The sequence below is a fragment of the Polyodon spathula genome, chromosome 7 (genome assembly GCF_017654505.1).
Source record: "Polyodon spathula isolate WHYD16114869_AA chromosome 7, ASM1765450v1, whole genome shotgun sequence".
Classification (NCBI taxonomy): Eukaryota; Metazoa; Chordata; class Actinopteri; order Acipenseriformes; family Polyodontidae; genus Polyodon; species Polyodon spathula.
The window spans coordinates 23,076,594-23,097,270 of record NC_054540.1 but is presented as its reverse complement, the minus strand read 5'-3'; the positions used below and the strand labels follow the sequence as shown (position 1 = coordinate 23,097,270).

At 37.5% G+C, this 20,677-nt stretch overlaps 1 pseudogene; it reads left to right on the top strand.

Annotated features, from left to right (window-relative positions):
• The first annotated feature begins 1,743 nt into the window (after positions 1-1,743).
• LOC121319035 overlaps positions 1,744-20,677 on the top strand; it is a 32,764-nt pseudogene continuing 13,830 nt past the window's right edge.

The following is a 20,677-nucleotide window of genomic DNA, read 5'->3' as shown; positions in this document are numbered from 1 at the left end:
CAAAACACTATAGATTCACATCCTCCTTTCCTGTCACCTTTAACCATACCAAGGAACAGATCACATTGCTCCGTCCACTTTTGTATCATCTATCATGAGCCCTTGGTTAACGATTTGGTAAACAGCTGCCACGTCGTTTCCCTTCTGGGTCGATGATTTAGTGTAACAGAGCTCCGCCCCCTTTCTAGATGACCAACTTCCGCCTATTCCTGGAAATGAATTGTCTGGCCATCCAGTACAGGGTACTCTGTTCCCTTTACACAGCGCCCTCACAGGTCAGGAGGGAGATGAATCGCTGTCACTGCCACAAACACAGGTGTACATAAAGCACTTTATTTAATATTCAGTGGCTCTCAAAAGTATTCACCCCCCTTGGACTTTTCCACATTTTATTGTGTTACAACATAGAATCATCTGTTTTGTGTTTAATTTAGAACAGTTTGTAGATTTTATTTTTCACTTTGACATTATGGACTTTTTTGTTTTGATCAGTGGCAAAAACTCCTAATTAAATCCATTTTGATTCCATGTTGTAACACAATAAAATGTGGAAAAGTCCAAGGTGTGTGAATACTTTTGAGAGCCACTGTATTTTCTGGTTATGATACAATGAGGGTATTTGTATTTTGCACTGAGAAGAGGTTTTAAAAAATAAACTATTGTTTGATTTTGGACACACATTGGGGGGGAAAAAGCAAAGTGCAAAATAATGGGAAATATATTATTATTATTATAATTCAAGTAACTGTTTAACTGTGCCACCTTGTATATGTTTTAATACTTTAAATGCTAGTTGAACATTAGTTTATATGTGCATTTTAACTCTGTTGGATTTTTTTTGTTTAATAAAACATAAGACAGTAAAGGTTAACTGTTTACATTGTACCGCTATTGATTTTTAGGACAGCTCCAGTACTTCGTTATGCCAGTAAACCCCGGCTTCATCAGCTTTAGTGCTGATCTAAAATAGTAAAGGTTTCTTAATTTTTTTTTTTCTTGAATAATATAAATCCATATTTCATGGTGTTCAGTAATTTATTCCAGATCACTTCATGTTTTTAAGTGCACCTTTTCTTTGTGTGTTGGGTTTGAAACACGGATATCAGGAAGACTGAAAGCAAAATGAAAAGTACATATTCAAATTTTAAAACAGGTTGGACAGGATTCTAGCACTATAAAAAGTATTATGAGTTTCCTGATCATTTTGAAATATTGTATTTTTAAAAGATGGTAATGATATAACTTGTAAGTGTTTTATTGAGGACATTCATTTATAGAATGTTGCTTTGATAATTTTATTCCCAGGGTACACTGGGAGACCACATAGTCCTATAAAAAATGGCCATATATATTTTCAACACACAGGACTTGATCCATGTCTCCCGATTCCCAACATTTTTGCATCTATGGTCTTTTGTGAACATTAGCATACTGTCCATTGGTATATTTGGTCAAGGTTAGTTAGTTAGTACCAGGATTTAGCAGGGTATCTATTTTAATATTTCCAGAACTATGGCACAGTAGTGCTTGTAGTCTGGGACTTCATAAGTCTATCGCATGTGTTTTTGTTCAGTACTGACAATGTCTTGGTTTACATGCACTTGAAAATTGACTCTACAGTCATGACTGTGTGACGTTGTCATGCAAATACGTCATGAAACGGCAAAAGGGCGTCCTTTTGCCAGCATGACTTTAAGGGCAGGGTCAATCACTTTCTTGCCATAAAAATAACTGTAAAAACCCATGTCAGCCAGAGAAGGAATTGTGCTTGTGACTCGCGTGGTTTCAGCTCCTACTCCTACCTACAACCGCTGGTACGTTGTAAACACCATCAATATTAAAATGAAAGACAAACTGTCGTATACAACTCAAGTTTTATTCAAGCACATCATATCAAACATCTGCACAGCCGAAACGCCATATATAAATGAACAATTAAACATAAAGGGTTTATTTTCTAACTTGCCACATATAAAGCACTAATTTAAAAAATTCAAAACTATAATAAACATTTCAAAAGAAACTAGTGTAAACAGGTATATCCACATACAAAGCTGTAAAATCAAAAGTAGTTTTTAATCTAAAACAAAAGTAACCTGATTTATCTTGCATGTGTGTCTCTCGCAGCACAGAATCCAGGTTGAGCTGCTGCAGCCTACAGCTTGGCAGTTTTCTGATCGAAATGCTTCTGCTGAAGCACTGTGGTTAGCTTCAAGATGAAATCTCTCCTACCTTGTACAAAACGAAGGAATTGATGGTTACCAGGTCCATTAGCGATAACAACAGGTGTGTGTATGTATGTGTATGTGTGTGTATATATATATATGTATATACAGTGCCTTGCAATAGTATTCAGACCCCTGACCAATTGTGTCATATTACTGAATTACAAATGGTACATTGAAATTGTGTTCTGTTTGATATTTTTAATTTTTAAACACTGAAACTCAGAATCAATTATTGTAAGGTGACATTGGTTTTATGTTGGGAAATATTTAAAAAAAAAAAAACTGAAATATCTTGCTTGCATAAGTATTCAATCCCTGTGCTGTGGAAGCTCCCAGTTTGCACCGATGAAAGAAATTGCCCTAACGAGGACACAATTACCTTACCATTGGCCTCCACCTGTGAACCATTAAAGTTGCTGTCACATTTTCTGGATAAAAACCCCACTATTGAAGGATCATTGGTAAGGCTGTGAATCTGAAGGAAAATGAAGACCAAAGAGCATTCTACAGAAGTTAGAGATAAAGTAATACAAATGCATAGATTAGGGAAAGGGTACAGAATAATATCCAAGTGTTTGGATATCCCAGTGAGCACAGTTGGATCAATTATCAGGAAGTGGAAACTGCATCACACCACCCAGGCACTGCCAAGAAATGGCCGCCCCTCGAAACTCAGCGCTCAGACAAGGAGACGTGAGAGAAGTCGCAGAGAGGACAACAATCACTTTGAAGGGGCTACAGAGTTCAGTGGCTGGGAGTGGAGTAATGGTGCACCAGTCAACCATATCAAGAGCTCTGCATAACACTGGCCTGTATGGGAGGCGTGGCAAGAAAGAAGCCATTACTCAAAAAGTACCATCTGAAAGCATGTCTGGAGTTTGCCAGAAAGCATGAGAGTGACCCAGCTGCGATGTGGGAAAAGGTTTTATGGTCAGATAAGACCAAGGTAGAGCTTTTTGGCTAAAACTCAAAGCACTATGTGTGGCACAAACCTAACACTGCCCATGCCTCAAGACACACCATCCCTACAGTGAAGTATGGTGGTGGCAGCATCGTGCTGTGGGGATGCTTCTCATCAGCAGGGACTGGGCATCTTGTTACAATTGAAGGAAGAATGGATGGAGCAAAATACAGGAAAATACTGCAAGAGAATCTGCTTCAGTCCGCTAAAAAACTGAAGCTTGGGAGGAAATTCACCTTTCAGCAGGACAATGATCCCAAGCTCAAGGCCAAAGCAACATTGGAGTGGCTCAAGAACAAAAAGGTGAATTTCCTACAGTGGCCAAGTCAAAGTCCTGATCTCAATCCCATTAAGAATCTGTGGCACTATTTGAAAATTGCGGTCCACAAGCATCGTCCAACCAACCTGAACAACCTGGAGCAAATCTGCCAAGAAGAATGGGCCAAAATCACTCCGACACTGTGTGCAAAGCTGGTACATACTTACCCCAAAAGACTTAAAGCTGTTATTGCAGCGAAAGGTGGCTCTACCAAATATTAATGTGTGGGGGTTGAATACTTATGCAAGCAAGCTATTTCAGTTTTTTATTTTTCTTAAATATTTCCCAACATAAAACCAATGTCACCTTAATACACAGGACTCATTTATTTTGAGTAAGTGTTTTAAAATAAAATATCGAACAGAATGAAATTTCAATGTATAATATATATATATATATATATATATATATATATATATATATATATATATATATATATATTGATTGATATGTAGGTTATATTAAAAGTAAAAACATGTATTGTAAAAGGTGCTTCTAGTGTTAATGAAATGTAACTTTTTTAGATGTTCCACAAACAGGCATACATAATTTTGTGTGTGTGTTGGGAAGGTAACCAGTAGCTAACAAACAAGTAGCTAATGCACGGCGTAATTCAGAATGTGCACGGCAACACGTGAATTCATGTATTTTGTTAAATGTTTTTATCTTCATGGCAACTCTTGAAGCTCTCCTAACGATATTCAGAGTTGTCCTTTTCCTGCTTAGTAAGCAGTCGCAGACATTTAAATATCCCCTCCCCTAAATGACTATGAATAGTATAATCTACATTGGCACGGATGATTTTTTTTTCCTAAATCGGAACTGCATAGCAGTGCATTTCCTGAAAAGTAACGGCAAACAGGTTGTGAGGAAAACTGTTATGACTTGTGCATGTAAACGCCACCAATGACATTGTAGTAACTAAGTTAAACCAATCCTGCTACATTTCCTAAAAGCTAGATAAGAATTTGTTTGCAACATTCTTTCATTGCATTGCAAGGATTTCTTAGAGAGAGATTGTATGTCTCAGAAGAGATTGTATGTCTTTCAATACAATTGTACAATACAATACAATTCAATTTAGTTTTTTCAGCAGAAGCTATGGCGATAGTACATAGTGCACAAGAAACAGCAATCAGTAGCTTTTAAGTCAGTGTGTTGGCTATTTTCTTAACTCTTGAAAACAGAGCTTACATTAAATGTTTAAACTGGACCAAAGGCAAAATATTAAAATTATCAAACTGAAACTGCCCTACAGCAGTGAGAACACAAAACTTTTATTTTGCATCAGACTAGCATTCGAGAAATTTGTAGTGCTTGATTACCCAAATATGTTTTTATTCGAAAATCTTTATGTAGGGTGTGACAGAAATACAATGATTCTTGGATGTAAATCTTTCTCCCAACCCCATGAAGCAGCGAGAACAGAGTTTCCTGGAAGAGGGAGAGACTCCATTGCAATAACGCATTGACCCGGAAGGGAAACGACGTGGCAGCCACAGATTGGAGAGGCGGTTGCACTCGTTTACCAAGGAGTCATGTGTGACAGCATAAAAGGGGATGGAGAAACGCAATCTGTTCCTTCACATTGGTTTTGTGTTAATGAGCTGAGAAGGGCTGTCAGAGACCCCGTAACAGTTTCAGTATCGTGAGTGTTTTGTTTGTTTGTCTTTGTGTAATTCGTCTCGTTAGTAAATCACTAGATGGCTAACACGATTCCGGAGCCGTGGCCGAGGGCCAGCACTAGCTGCAACAACACTGCACTACTGTCACAAAATAAACTATTACCCACCATGAGCACTACTGCACACACCCAAGACTGGTGACCGTGCCGGTATTATTGTGGGGCAGATACGTATTATTTATTGTTTAGGGTCTAGAAGCCCATTATTGTCTACCCCGTACAGTACACATTGTGTATTGCAGGGGGATTATTGTTTATTGGTCACCAGACCTGATTTAAAAATCACTGTCTAAAAGTCACTGTCTGTTTCATTGCTGCACTGCATCACTCCTGCACCTGTTTCCACAGCCACTTACACAGTAGGCCATAAAATGATAAACTGTTTAGGAATGTTTGTCATTCTACCTAATGAAAAGGCTATTTAATATTAGTCTTAGATATAGAATACCTCAGTTTAGAAACTTAGAAATGCTAGCAATCAATCATTGTGTTTTAGTTTGTATAATTCCCAAGCCTTTAGTATACCGTTTGTGACTGGTGTTGCAGCTTCAAGTCAGCCAAGTTTTCTCTCCTGTTACTATTTTTAAGTATAAGGTCAAAAAGTATTGGTTTAGAATTTACCAAAAATTAGATGGATGAATTAATTTAAACTTCACTAAACTCAATGAATGTTGTAACCAAGCAGATTTTACATTTATACATGTTTTCATATGCTTATTCCCTTCAGCTCAGGGGGTCTAAGAACAACAACTTTGAATATTTTAAAAGTTGTGAGGCATCTAAAAAGGAATGAGTACACATTATTTATGTGATAGGGTGACATTGAAGCTACAGTGTCTGATTGTGAAAAAAAAAAAAAAAAAAAAAACTGATGCTTTGATTTAATTAGAGTACATCTTGTACGGAAAAACAAGACGATCACAATGTGTATTACATTTAAAAAAAAAAAATGTATCCCGTACCGTGTGTGCAATCAGGTTAAGTGTTTGAATATAAGATGAAGGTTGTAAAATAATCTGATGGATACTTTAAAGGAGACATTCATGTGGTGTTCTTTTCCATTTGATTGTAGATATCCAAAATGTCGTCTAAGGGCAATATCACAAAATGTTATTGAAACCTAACTATATAAATGCCACTTATGAGTCACATTTTACTGTAACCAGTGAAAACATTTTAATTAATAACATGTAAATGAAATACCCTACTGATGTTGTAATCCACGACTCTTTCACATTAAATATTAAGTGTTGGAATTTTAGTTATTTTCTTTCTTTGAATTGTATATCCATGTGATAGACAGATGTGCCAGTTGTAAGACTTCAAAGATGGAATGGTGATGCTTTTTTTTTTTTTTATTGCTAACTGTTGTTTAACATTTTGAAAATAGTGTATACCCACATATACTTGAGTTTTACCTAAAAAATCTCTATCCCGTTGCAAACCGGCTCTTTTTGAGCTCAATGGGGAATCGAATTTAAAAACAGACAACAAACACCCCTCATTCCGCTACAGTGATTTAAACCATGTCAGGTTGAATAATTGAAGGAATTGATTTTAGCACTTCTGAGTCCACACCACACTTACTTTTCTCACTGTATACCACAAAAATTGACCACTATCACTTCCCGTCTCAATATCACAAACTGTTTCTTCTCCATTTCATTGCAAACGGGTGAATTTAAGTTTGACTACTTAAGTACAAATCTTAATTGCTCACCAAATAAGCCACTTGTTTACACTTCATAAGAAGGAATAACAAAAAAAAAATGAAAAAACCTGGAGAAATTATTGTAGACATCTTGGGCTCGTTTCTCGAATAGTGTCATCATGTATATTCTACTGCTGATGTGTACATTAGAAATAGCATTTCTATATAAAGTTGGTCCCAGTGTTTTATCATATTACCTGTCATATTCCACCGACGCCTATACCCCTTTTTCACTGGCAGATCTAAGCCATGAGGGACCCAGGAGTTTTCCACTGGTTGATGTATTCAGTAATACATGAAGAACAAAAACAATCATAACTTCTGAATCTGCCATCGTGCCAAAATCTTCCCCTTCCTCACATTATGTATCTTTAAAACTGACTAGATGACATTTTTTTATGGAGTATCGAGACTTTTTGGGAAAGAGCTAATAAAAAGAGTGACTTTAACCGCTATTAAAACCAGCCCTGGCGTCCTGCCTTTCAGCACCGACGAAACTAGACTCGCTCAAATTAATGGCATGGGCGAATCAGACCTGGTTTTGGCATCTTTCCAGGATTTTCTTTTCCTCATGTAAGCTAAACTTAATAAAAACAAACATATACAGTACATCAATTCAATATATATGAATCAGTGTGCTATATACTTAGATGTAATGTCAGTTGGCAATATTGTACTGCTACTGTGAACAAAAAAATAAACATTTGTAAAAGTTCTATTTCTCGCATTTAACATGACAAAGGCCCTTGGCATTAGGATAAAAACTTTACACACTGTGTCATGTAATCATCATCAATAACACTATGTAACACAATTTTTGTTCCTGGGTAGTAAGTGTTATTTCCTAATTGCCTATGCCTCAAAAGTATAGAAAATGGCTATTATTCCCCACAAACTTTGCTTTTGTGACCAGGACAGTGATATTTCAAAATATCACTATTTCCAATGGGAAAACGGGCAAATGTGTGTCTTTTCGTTCACAAAGTCAGAAAAAAACAACATATGAATCCAAATTAACATGTATTATACTAAAGTAATACAAAAATGACTGCAAAAGATTTAGAAGTGAGTAGTTTTTCGAGATTTACGATTATACTGTAAATACATTTGCCCGTTTTCCCATTGGAAATAGTGATATTTTGAAATATCCCTGTCCTGGTCACAAAAGCAAAGGAATAATAGCCATTTTCTATACTTTTGAAGCAATTAGAAATTAACACTTACTACCCAGGAACAAAAAAAAAAAAAAAAAAAATTGTTATACGTGTAATTAAATGAATCGCTGTAATAGCTATTTACATGTATTTGTGTGCACTGCAGCCTGTTAGTTACATCCCACTGCGGCCTTGTGCCACCAAATGAAGCCAGCGGCTCCAATTGCTCCTTCCCAGTGATCCAGCAGACTTTGTGCTCTCCCCCCAGGCTGCATAGCTCTGGCTGGAGCTCATTTTCTTTCTCGTTTTTTCTAATTGGCACCATACGAGATGTTTTAAATTCTTTTAATTGTTAAATTGCTGTTTTTTCTGTGTTTTACAGATATCACATGCAGGTCTGTCTGTAACGTGGTGCCCAACACGCATGCAGCAAGTGCAGCTGCTGGGTTCAGCAGCACTGCGCAGGATCGAGATACTCGGGACAGATGTTACCGCACTGGTGTTAAGTACACAGAACCAAACCCCTGCCTACCAGGTTCAGAACCGCCTATGAAGGACATTGTCCCTCACTGGAGACTAAACGTGGTGCTTAATGTACTCATGAAGCCTCCATTTGAACCCATGCATTCAGCTGAGCTGAAATTGCTATTATTTAAAGCAGCTTTCTTGCTTTCTATCACCTCTGCAAAGCAGGTGAGTGAGATGCAGGCATCGCGAAAGCATGCATATTTTTTTTACAGATGGCCAGGACAAAGGTCACGCTCCATACCAATCCTTCCTTATTATCGAAGACTATCTTGGCTTTCCATGTTAACCAGTCTGTGGAATTCAAGGCTTTCCATCCATTTCCTTTCCAGTCTGACAGGGAGTGACAGCTCCATACACTCTGCCCAGTTTAGGCCCTGGGATATAATGTTGACACAACAAAAGATTGGAGGCAGTCTAAACCATTTTTTGTCTGCTATGTGGCAAAGTCCTGTGGTCAAGCCCTGTCTTAGCAGCGGTTGTCCAAGTGGATAGCAGACACAGTGAAGACTGCCTATGAGCTGGCCAACTTTTCCCCCCTCTAGAAAAGCTCATGGCCAATTAGACTTTGAGCTTTAATCCAGGGTGCATCTTTCAAGGACAGATGCAATGCGGTGGTGTGGGCTACTCTCCATACTGATTCCCGAAATAGAAATGTAACAATTAAACTTTAAGGTTGCTGCATCCCTTATTCGCAGCAGGCTTGAAGGAAAAATGACACTGAGATCTGTGACAGCAGTCTTTTTGATCCCTTGGGGGCGGGGTCACGACTGCGTCACAGTCTCAAAGAGCAGCTTTGGTATAAAGAAAAGGTTCTTAAACTCTGCTCCCAGGTGGGCCGTGGGAGCAGTGACATTCTATGTTTTTTTTTTTTTTCTATTAATGGCGAAAAGCAGGTGTAAGGGAGTATTGTCAATCAAAACAGAAATTGACAAATCAGAGCTAACAGACAATAGGGCAGTGTTAAGGTCATGTGATCGCTGTGCTGGCAGATCTAAGAAGTGTGTTCAGTATTAATAAAATTAAAATATGTCAAATCCGCTACCAAAGAATGCGTTTGGCAAAGTACAAAGAACAAAAAAGGCAGCTACAGGAATTTGTACTGTGGGCTCAGTTTTTTCACTTGTATCGTTTTCATACTAACTTTTGTACTTGATAACATTCATTTAAAAATTCAGTTGATGCCTATGATAAATACGTTAAATCCTAATTTCAGTGTTCAAAAATTAGGGTTTAAGAGTTATATTTTTGTGCACGTTTTAATGGTTTTAATCAAAAGTGATTCCTGTTCAGGTATTTATGAATGTAAATAATGACACATGCACTTCTTTCTTGTTTGAACAAGCAAATAACTGCATTTCTAAAATTTTCAATTCTACAAAGGTGCCTAATTTTAAAGGTTTTTTTTATTTTCTAAAACTATAGTGTTTCAAAATGTATTTTCACTTGGTGCATATTCTATGTGATTTCCATCTTTCACAATATTTATTCAAATGAATAAAGGTCAGTTTAGACTAAGCTTATTTATCATGTTACAGGTTTAAACATATAAAGTGTTTTTTAATTCAACATTTTCCCAAGGAGTGCTAATAGTGAGTCGCAGAGCATAATGCAGCAGAACAGGGACGGGGCACTTTGCTAAGCTGTGGCAAAGTGCCCTGCCCCTGGGCTATTTATCTGTGTTGTATGTTGCGTGTAGTGTGTTAATGTTGGTGTATAGTCATTGGTACACAGGAGGTAATATGGGTTACGAGCACGTGTTTAAAATGTATATTTGTATTTAGGCACTGTGACCAAGGGGGAATTGCACTTTATTAATTCATGTGCAGTTGTACCGAGACTCCAATTGAATGATTGGTTAGCAATCGAGTCTCTGTACAGCTGCATAAAAGCAGCATGTTTTCATTCACTCTGGGTTGTGTGTTCGGTGAGTGGAGAACGGGTGTGGAGAGGAGAAAGTAAAGAAGTAAAGTAAATAATTGATTTTAACTCGCCGTGTTTGTCCTCTGTTTTGTTAGTGTCTGTTTCATGTAGTGTTAATCTGTTTTGTTTGTCTGTTTATTTTGGCCTCAAGTGCTGTGTGCTGTTTTTTTGTTTAACCTTTTATTTTTTGTCTGTTTGATTATTAAACCGCGCAGCAGCGCGTTCATTCATTATTTCACTCGGAGTGCTGTGTATTCATTTCTGGTCTGAAGTCGCCCATTACCGACATCTTTGACACAGAGTTATGATAAAACCCTAACTTATTAAACAATAGTCCCCCATTTCTTTTGTTTATGATTTTGGTTCTTTACTTATTTTACTTGCTACTTCTATACTTTAATTTGGATTATGCAGCTATTGCAAAAGTAACTCTGATGCTTCCTAGTACCTAATCACTTCTTGTGTTGTAGTTCAAACTTTCTGCAGTGACCTTGCAACCTACAACAAAGGAACCAGGATGCAGCAGTTTATTTGTAACGTTGTATTTAGTATATTTGCATAGACTGAAAAAGTATAGAAAACAAGTGAAGAACCAGAAGATTGTTGACAGTAAAAGGGGAATAATGTTAATAATAATAAAAACCTCATTAGAGGTAAGAAAATGTGTTTTAAAGCATAGATTAGCACTACTTTAAAATACAACATATTGTTTACAAATGTGAGCTATGGAAACAATTGAGACTACATATTTCCAGTAGGCATATATTGTTAATTTTGAAAACAGGACCATATGAACAAGATATTTTTCTTCTAGAGTATTTATTGCAATCTATTTTAAATTCCATTTAAACAAATGTAAACAGTCAATTCTTGTTAAAACAAACTCAGATTAGATGAATTTCCTGATGGTACAATTTTTTTTACAATGTCCCGGCCAAATTTAACAGTTGCTTATTGTAAATGATGTCTTATAATACAAATTCACTTTAACATGAATTTACTGTTCGTGCAAATTGTTTTGGAGCCCTCCCAGGAAAGAGAAAACTTGAATAAAACAAAACTAGATTAGCGCTTAGATAATGTTTATGAAATTGCGTAACAAGCACTTCCCCTAGAATACACAAGTAGGTTTGAGGGAGATTTCACTGAGATGCCAACTTGTTGTTTACAATATTTACAAGTGGCTTCGACTTTTCTGAGGCATTGTTTGGTATAATGAAATGCAAATTAGCCTTAGATCTTGGAAATAACATGTTGATAACATAATCAAGTACTATGTGAACTTGAACTGAAACAAGCAGTGTATATATACCAAGTCCCCTTGATTGACTCGATAGAGATGTTTGAGAAGGTTTTCAAATGAGGACACTATTAGCTTATACAACTTAAAAAAAAAAAAAAAAAAAGTTACCATCACATGAAGAGACAAGAGCTATGAAGTGAGGAGTTAAACCATTCTGCTACGGTGATAATGACTCTGTTCAGATAATGAAGACGTGGAGTTTCGTGGTTTCTGACCAAGTGATACAAACTCTGCAGTCTGATTGATCACACGTTCCTGTTCCGCTACAATCTATATTTAGAATTATTTATTTATAGAAACTAAGAGCTTGTAACTCGGCCACCGTTTTTTTTTTTTTTTTTTTTTTTTTGCATGGAACATTTTAATGCTATAGTGCTACTTTGGATGTTAATTTATTATTCTGTGTTGTGTTTTTACACTGGACACTGCAATTTCTTACTTGCAGAGATTATGTAAAACCCTTTATTTTAGTGGACCGAAAATGTCACGTGTTTATATATTTTTTAAATGTAGACTTTTATTTTAGCGTTTTTCACCAACAAATGTGTTCTTTTCATGATGTGGTTTTGCACGGGACACTGCAGCTTTAAAGTTTAATGTTTGTTTTGTGAAAAGTTTTGAAATGACATAACTGCCAACATACTGCAGCAATGAATTGTATTTCACCTGTCATAAATATGTTAACTGCTCTTCTTTAGCATGACTTGTGCTGTGCTGTACCTTTTGAATTAAGCATGCCTAATTGTAAACATGATATATCTACCTTGTTATCACAAGGAATGACTTGACTTTCAAACCCAAAGGCACAAACCATTTTGCTTGTAGGGTCCTTTAGGGTTGAGTAAAAGAGTTTAATGCCCCCTGCAATTCTTAAGTACAGAATGTCTAGCTTTTGACCTTTTTAAATTAGACTACTTATTGTTGCAAAGGTTAACTATAGTCCCCCAGTTCCATTGCTTAAGAAGACTGTTATTTGCAAATCAATCTGTCTTTTTCTGCAGTCTGAAGTTTCTGTTGTTGTAAACATTCTAAGAAATGAATGCCTTGATGAAGAAATGCATCCTTTTACTAATTCCCTTTACTGCCAGGCTGAACTAGTCCAACTGCAGTTCATTACAGTCCAACTTGAGAAGGAGATTGAGAGTATAAACTGAAAAAAGATGTAAGTTGTAAATGAGGTACAAGAAAATACCTTATCTTTGTCCATGGCATAAAATACATGTATATATTGTAAATGTTTACCTGTTAAAGGCCAATTTTGAAAACTTTTTAGGGATATGCAAAAAGAAAACAGAGCTGGCAGAGCAAATCTCTGAACTAAGTATTGCTCAGAAACAGACTGAGACCAAATGCAGGAGGATAGGGGATGAGAAACAAGAGGTCATGAAGGAACTGCTTGGTAAGAGGGCACTGCTGGAGGAAAAAGAGCTTGAGCTGAACAAACTGGTGAAATAACTGGAAACAGGAAAAGAGAATGAAGTAATAGTTATGGGAGAAAGGTGGGTTACAAGTTGCTTGTATTGCAATGCTTTATGTGCAAGGGAATTAGGATATAAATGTAATTGAATGCAGCATATAAACAGAGCATAACGTATCAATTGTTAGAAAGGTAAACAACAGGGGCTCTCGAGTGGTGCATCTGGTAAAGGCACTCCTCGTGGACTGCACGATACACCCTATACCCTGGACATCGTCGGTTTGGATCCAGGCTATTCCAATGCCGACCATGGATGGGAGTTTCCAGGGGGCGGTGCACAATTGGCCGAGCACCGCCCGGGTGGGGGAAGGCTTAGGTCAGCCAGTGTGTCCGCAACTTACCGTGCACCAGCGATGCCTGTAGTCTGGCCAGGCGCCTGCGGGCTTGCCTGTAAGCCGCCCAGAGCTGCGTTGTCCTCCGACGCTGTCGCTCTGAGATGGCTGCATGGTGAGTCTGCAGTGTTTAAAGAAGTGGTCGGCTGACGGCACACGCTTCGGAGGACAACATGGTGGTGGCAGCAGTGAGCTGAGCCTAAATAATAATTGGATACTCTAAATTAAAAAAAGAAAAATCAAAGGTGAACAAGAAGGCAAGTTTTAAATTCTGAAAAACACACATTCTGAAAAATAAATTTTAGAAAAAGCAATGAGATGATGTTGTGTGTTTTTTTTTTTTTTAAATTGATTTAATCATAGTATGTGAACAGCTGATTAATTACATTTATTATAACTGGCATATGATGATGGAATTACGATATAGTAATAGTCAACCCCAAAAGGTTCTGTAAAAAAAAAAAAAAAGAACATTAAAAAAGCTTTCAAATACTGTTTCAGTAAATGCATTCTTGTTGATTTAACATGGTATATAGCAATGAAAAGGGAAAGGGAATTATTCTCAGTACACTTGAAAAGACAGAAGTGTACTCGGGAACATTTCCAAGTGTACTCTGTACACATCCAGTAAGTTTCCCCTGGAAAGAGCTGAGGACCCTTGGTAAGTGTACTGTACTTGGTACATTTACAAGCATACCCAGTGTGAAAGGGCCCTTAATAGAAATGATAGAGCCTTTTGTAGTGATACATTTAAGGAATTATTTGCCGATGTTTAATTACATTATTTTATTTTAGCCTGCAACCATATAAAGACACTTCGCCATCTAGCAATATAACTTACTGGCAGTTGTTTTAGTTATATTCCGCTTTGGCAATAGTTTATGTTGTTACTAGACAAACTGGAATTTTGATTAATATAAAAAGCCTTAACATGAAATCTGTAAAATGTGAGGTAGGCTATAGTCCATTGAATGTTTTAATACTTAGCATATTCAGTAGTTTAAAAAAATACAATGATTATTTGAATTATAATTTGAATGATGTCTTTATTTTTTATTTGAGTTAAATTGCTTAAGAATAAATATATGCTACCTTTGTAGAACTATTCTGGATCTGTATTCACCCCTTCTTTTGATGGAAAAGAAAACTACATGACAGCATGTCTCTGAAGTAGAGAGAGAAAGACATATATCTGAGCAATCTGAAGAAAATGGAGTTGCAAGTGAAGTTGGCAAATGACGCATTAGCACATATTCAGTCTCTGCATGAGAAAGAAATCCCAGGTATGTGCTGATAGCAATTAAAGCTGTAATGGCTCGGTTTAGGGTAGTGACGGCTGGTTGCCAAAAAAAATGGAGGCAGAAAACGGGCAGAGGGAGGGCTCCCGAGTGACACATCCATTAAAAGCACTCCGCCTGGAGTACAGGATGCGCCCTATAGCCTGGACATCCCTGGTTTGAGTCCAGGCTATTCCATTGCCGACCGTGGACGGGAGCTCCCAGGAGGTGGCACATTTGGCTGAACGCTGCCCGGGGGGGATTTGGGATTGGCCAGGTGTCCTCAGCTCACTGCGCACCAGCGACCCCTATAGTCTGACCTTGCGCCTGCAGACTTGCCTGTAAGTTGCACGGAGCTGCATTGTCTTCAGGCGCTATAGATCAGAGGTGGCTACATGGTGTAAAAAGAAGCGGTCGGCTGACAGCACACGTTTCGGAGGACAATGTGTGTTCGTCTTCACCGATGTATTCTGACTGACAACACTTTTCATATTATTATTTATTTATTTGGCAGGTGCCTTTATCCAAGGTGACTTACAGATGTTACAGTGCAGTACTGTACAGGGTTGCAATGTAACATTAATATGAAAATACAGTATAGTTTACAGTAAGTGCAAATAATACTACTAAAATACAATACGAACTAGGATGCAACAAGTTAGGATTACAACAAGTTATATATACAATTACATATTGGTAGTGCAGTAGTGCAAGGATAGTGCATCATCTGAAGATCCAGTAATGTGGTGCATAGTCCAGTGCATAGGAGTAGATGGGGTTGATCAAGAGCTCTGCAAGTGCAGTCTAAACAGGTTTTACCCCAATTCGGCTGTTAAACACATTTTCTCCACTAGGCTACAGACAAAAGAAAATGGTAGCCCATCATAGTTTATTCTAATTGACTTAACTACACACTGTCAGCGTATATGTAAAAATGCGTCATATACAACATGAATATAGCATTTAGATTTCAAGACCACGTCACTAACATGCTTTGCATAAAATATTTTTTAAACAAAGTTGCTAAGGTAGGAGAAAGGAGGACAAAAAATCAAGCACATCCTATTGACATAATTTGCTAAATTTAAATGTCCAACAAAATAATGATATACCGTACAGACGAAAAGAGAGTGACGAGTTTGCCTGCGCTGGGGAAAATAAACAAATACTGCTGGGGAAAGGCTAAAATAATATAACTTCCAACCAACACTAACAGAGAGAAAAAACAACACCAGCAACTAGATTTGTTCCCAGAGAAAGGAAGTGGTATCACAATATGAAACTTTGAAAATATCTCACTTTCCTGATGCTATTGGTGTCACAGTACAATGTGCAGATGTGATCTGCTATTGCTAGTACCTTGGTTAATAGCAGATAAGGGTTGATGTTACTATAGGAATGTTGAATCTTATGTTTAGGTTAATTTTTTTTTTTTTTCCTTGCATTTTATACAATATTTCTGTTTTTGTTTTATTGAACATTTCACTTTGAAATTTTGAGAAGGCACTGTCTCCCTAGCCTAGTGGTGCCTTATAGTTTGTCCCACTCAACTACAGTACATGTTACAAAAGTGGATCTGGGTTGTTTTTGTTTTCGATGTGTACAAACAAATTACAATTTATATAACCGGCCTTTGTCTTGTATAAAGCAAGTTTCTGTAGAACATAAGTGCAATAAAAACATTTCCATTGCCTTGTTCTCCTCATGCCACATGTCTTGAAGTTTATTTCCATTACATTTCTTAGATTACATTTTCAAGACATGCTGCTTACATTACTCTGTACTTAACCTATCTTAGCCATTGTATTGTTGGAACATTTTAACTTACTGTTTTGTTGCCATGTACACTTTCAGTATGTCATTTTGTAACTAATCACCATCACAAGTACATACTGTTGCAGCTGAAACCACAGTCATAGTCTTAATCATATCCTGTAAGAAAAAAACAGAAAAATAGAACATTATAACCACTTTCCCTGAAGGTGCTCAAGAAAGATCTTGTAGAATGAGGAGGATTTTCCTAGGAAAGGGTGTGCTGCACCTTTTTTATCTGCACTAGAATTTGTGATAACATCTGTGTGTGTAGAAAAAAAGATGCATGTGTTGTACAGCTTTGTCTATATTGTATTTCTGTTTTTAGCGCATGCAGTACAATTGTTTTTTAGTTTCGCAGTTAATCATGCAGTGCTGCCTTTCTATTGATGGTATTCAACTCAAGCCAAGTTTAAAGATCAACATGTGTTATTTTTGTTTCTTTGCAACAATACCGTGCCATAACATCCAATGTTATTTCCATAGCATTCATCGTAACAAAGTTATACCCTGCTTGCTAAATAGAAAAGAGTAAAAAAAAAAAACAAAGTAGCTTTACCCCTGTATTTAAAATTTAAATTTCACACTGTAATTGCATACATATTGTGTTCATTTCTTATTTATATGTTTAGCCTTGGGTGTCTGATAGTTGCTTCTGCTAATATTTCTTTTTGTGTCTATGCTCAAAATGCAGGACAACTATTGAAGTCCATGGATCTATTATACTTGCATGAATCATCACATAGTACCTTGGGGTGTGTTTTTGACATCTAAAGACCTGATTATCCCTTAGGTTTGAGCAAGTATAGGCTTTCATATAACCACAGGGTGTGGAGCTTATAATGCATGCTTTAGTGCAGTACAAGACAGAAGGCATTATTGATTTGCATGAATCATGGATCTGTAAAGATAAAACAAAATACCCTGGCCATCTATAGTTATGTCATCCCTTTGAAATGATATTTACATTTTCATCTGTTGATCAATGCATTGATACACAAATTAAAAACTCAAATACTTAGCAACAGGGGTGTTTTGATATCAAGAAGTTTGTTGTAAAACTCCCAGTTGGGTGAAATACATTTCTAGATTTTATTATTATTATTATTATTATTATTATTATTATTAATAATAATAATAATAATACTACTACACAAAAGCTTAGATAACAGGTAACATATAACTAGATGAAATCACAATGACCTTATGTCACAAAGACGGCCGGAGTGGGTGGCGTCAGACCAGAAGCAGGAAAATAAACAAAGAGAGAAGTGCAGTTTGGGGAAGCTGAGCGAATGTTTTTTGCTCAGCATTTAATAAACAGAACAGACAGAAAATAAAAAGGTTGTTCAAACAAAAACACAAGACACTGCACATTCGCTAAAATAAACGGACTAACAAAACAGACGATACAGACAAACACGGTGAGCAGATATTTATCTACTATCATTATTCTTATGATTATTTTGACCTCCGTCTCCTATCCCGTTGTCCACTCACCGAACACCCAACCGACACACAATGCGCAACATATAACAGAAAATATACACGGGGCGGGCACTTTGTCACACCTTAATATACCCATTAACCAAGCAAGTGTGTTTAAATGTCTGTTGGGTTGTTTTTAGATGGATGCCTTTGAAATTATAAAGCAAAACTTGGCACAATGGGTGAATAATTAAATTCTCAGAGACTCCCACACCAAGCCAAATCTGAATAAAAAACATAAAACTGATCCTGGAAAAGCTTTTTGCATTAGGTGACTCAGCTTACCCGCCTGGTCCAAATCAAAGCTGACGAACAAGAGCAGAAATCAAGGGACTTTGTTAAAGCTGAGGTATTGTCAATGTAAAATACACACATGGCAGATAAAATGAGCATAAAACTGCGTTAAATATAGAGTACTTATTAACAGTTACGGATTTAAATGTATCTCTATGCTTTTGTGTTTTTAAAATATATGCTTGATGGGACAGTACTTTTTATGGGAAATAGAGGTATGATCATTTGCAGTGCAAGTAATTTACAAATGGATGTTTGAATAATAATTTCTTCATAGCTGGCCATTACTGGCACTGTAATGCAGTGTATATACACTGAATACACCTAAACCTAACCCAACCTAATTCAGCTAAACTATACGTCAATACTAAGTATGTAATTTTCACAGAAATTAGTGACACTGCAGGAAGTAGTAATCAGTTTCTTAATATTGCACCAGATGTATTACCCAAGCAAGCTTAGATGGGCTGTTGTAAACATTCTTACACTGAACAACAATATAAACACAACATGTAAAGTGTTGGTCCCATGTTTCATCAGCTGAAATAAAAGATCCCAGAAATTTTCCATACGCACAAAGAGCTTATTTCTCTCAAATTTTGTGCACAAATTTGTTTACATAACTGTTAGTGAGCATTTCTCCTTTGCCAAAATAATCCATTCACCTGACAGGTATGGCATATCAAGAAGCTGATTAAACAGCGTGATCATTACACAGGTGCACCTTGTGCTGGGGACAATAAAAGGCCACTCTAAAATGTGCAGTTTTGTCATACAACACAATGCACAGATGTCTCAAGTTTTCAGGGAGCGTGCAATTGGCCTGCTGACTGCAGGAATGTCCACCAGAGCTGTTGCCAGAGAATTGAATGTTCATTTCTCTACCATAAGCCGCCTCCAACGTCCTTTTAGAAAATTTGGTAGTACGTCCAACCGGCCTCACAACCGCAGACAGCGTCGTGGGCATATGCTCACCTTCGATGGCCACTGGCACGCTGGAGAAGTGTGCTTTTCGCGGATGAATCCCGGTTTCAACTGTACCGGGCAGATGGCAGACAGCGTGTATGGCGTCGTGTGGGCGAGCAGTTTGCTGATGTCAATGTTGTGAACAGAGTGCCCCATGGTGGCGGTGGAGTTATGGTATGGGCAGGCATAAGCTACGGACAACGAACACAATTGCATTTTATCAATGGCAATTTGAATGCACAGAGATACCGTGACGAGATCCTGAGGCCCATTGTCGTGCCATTCATCCGCCACCTCATGTTTCAGCATGATAATGCACGGCCCCGTGTCGCAAGGATCTGTACACAATTCCTGTAAGCTGAAAATGTCCCAGTTCTTCCATGGCCTGCATACTCACCAGACATTGAGCATGTTTGGGATGCTCTGGATCGATGCGTACGACGGCGTGTTCCAGTTCCCGCCAATATCCAGCAACTTCGCACACACATTGAAGAGGAGTGGGACAACATTCCACAGGCCACAATCAACAGCCTGATCAACTCCATGCGAAGGAGATGTGTCACGCTGCATGAGGCAAATGGTGGTCACACCAGATACTGACTGGTTTTCTGATCCATTTAAAGGAATATGGAACAGTAATTTTTAGTATTACTGAATTATTTAGTGTTTTGGGTGCAATGTTCAACATGATTTGCAATGCCAGCTATTTTTGCTTTTTCTCTGTAAAAAGAAAAACATATACATATTTGTGGCAAAGTGGCTGCTGAGTGAGTACAGGTGCAGAGGTGATGCAGTGAAGGAATAACACAGACAGAAACTGTAATCCGGTTTGGAAAAAGGCTTTTTTATTATTTTTAATCCAGATCTGGTGACCAAAACAATAATGTGTAATGTGTGAAGGTAATATTAACAACTCGTTGCAGCCCAAACAATTAACACAAGTTATCTACCCCACAATAATACTGTACATGGTCTCCAGTCCTGGGTGTGTGCTTTAGTGCTCGTGAGGGGTGATAACAGGTTATTTTGTGACTGTGGTGTAGTGCTGTTCCGGCTTTGTGCTGGCCCAAGGTGACAGCCCCGGATATGTGTTAGCCGTCTGGTGGTTTACAAACAAGACAATTATTAACAAGCACAAACAAACAAAGCACTCACGAATATAATTGCAGTTTTCGTTGGTGTCTCTCATGATCCTTCTTGTCTCTTAAACAAAAACCAAGCGA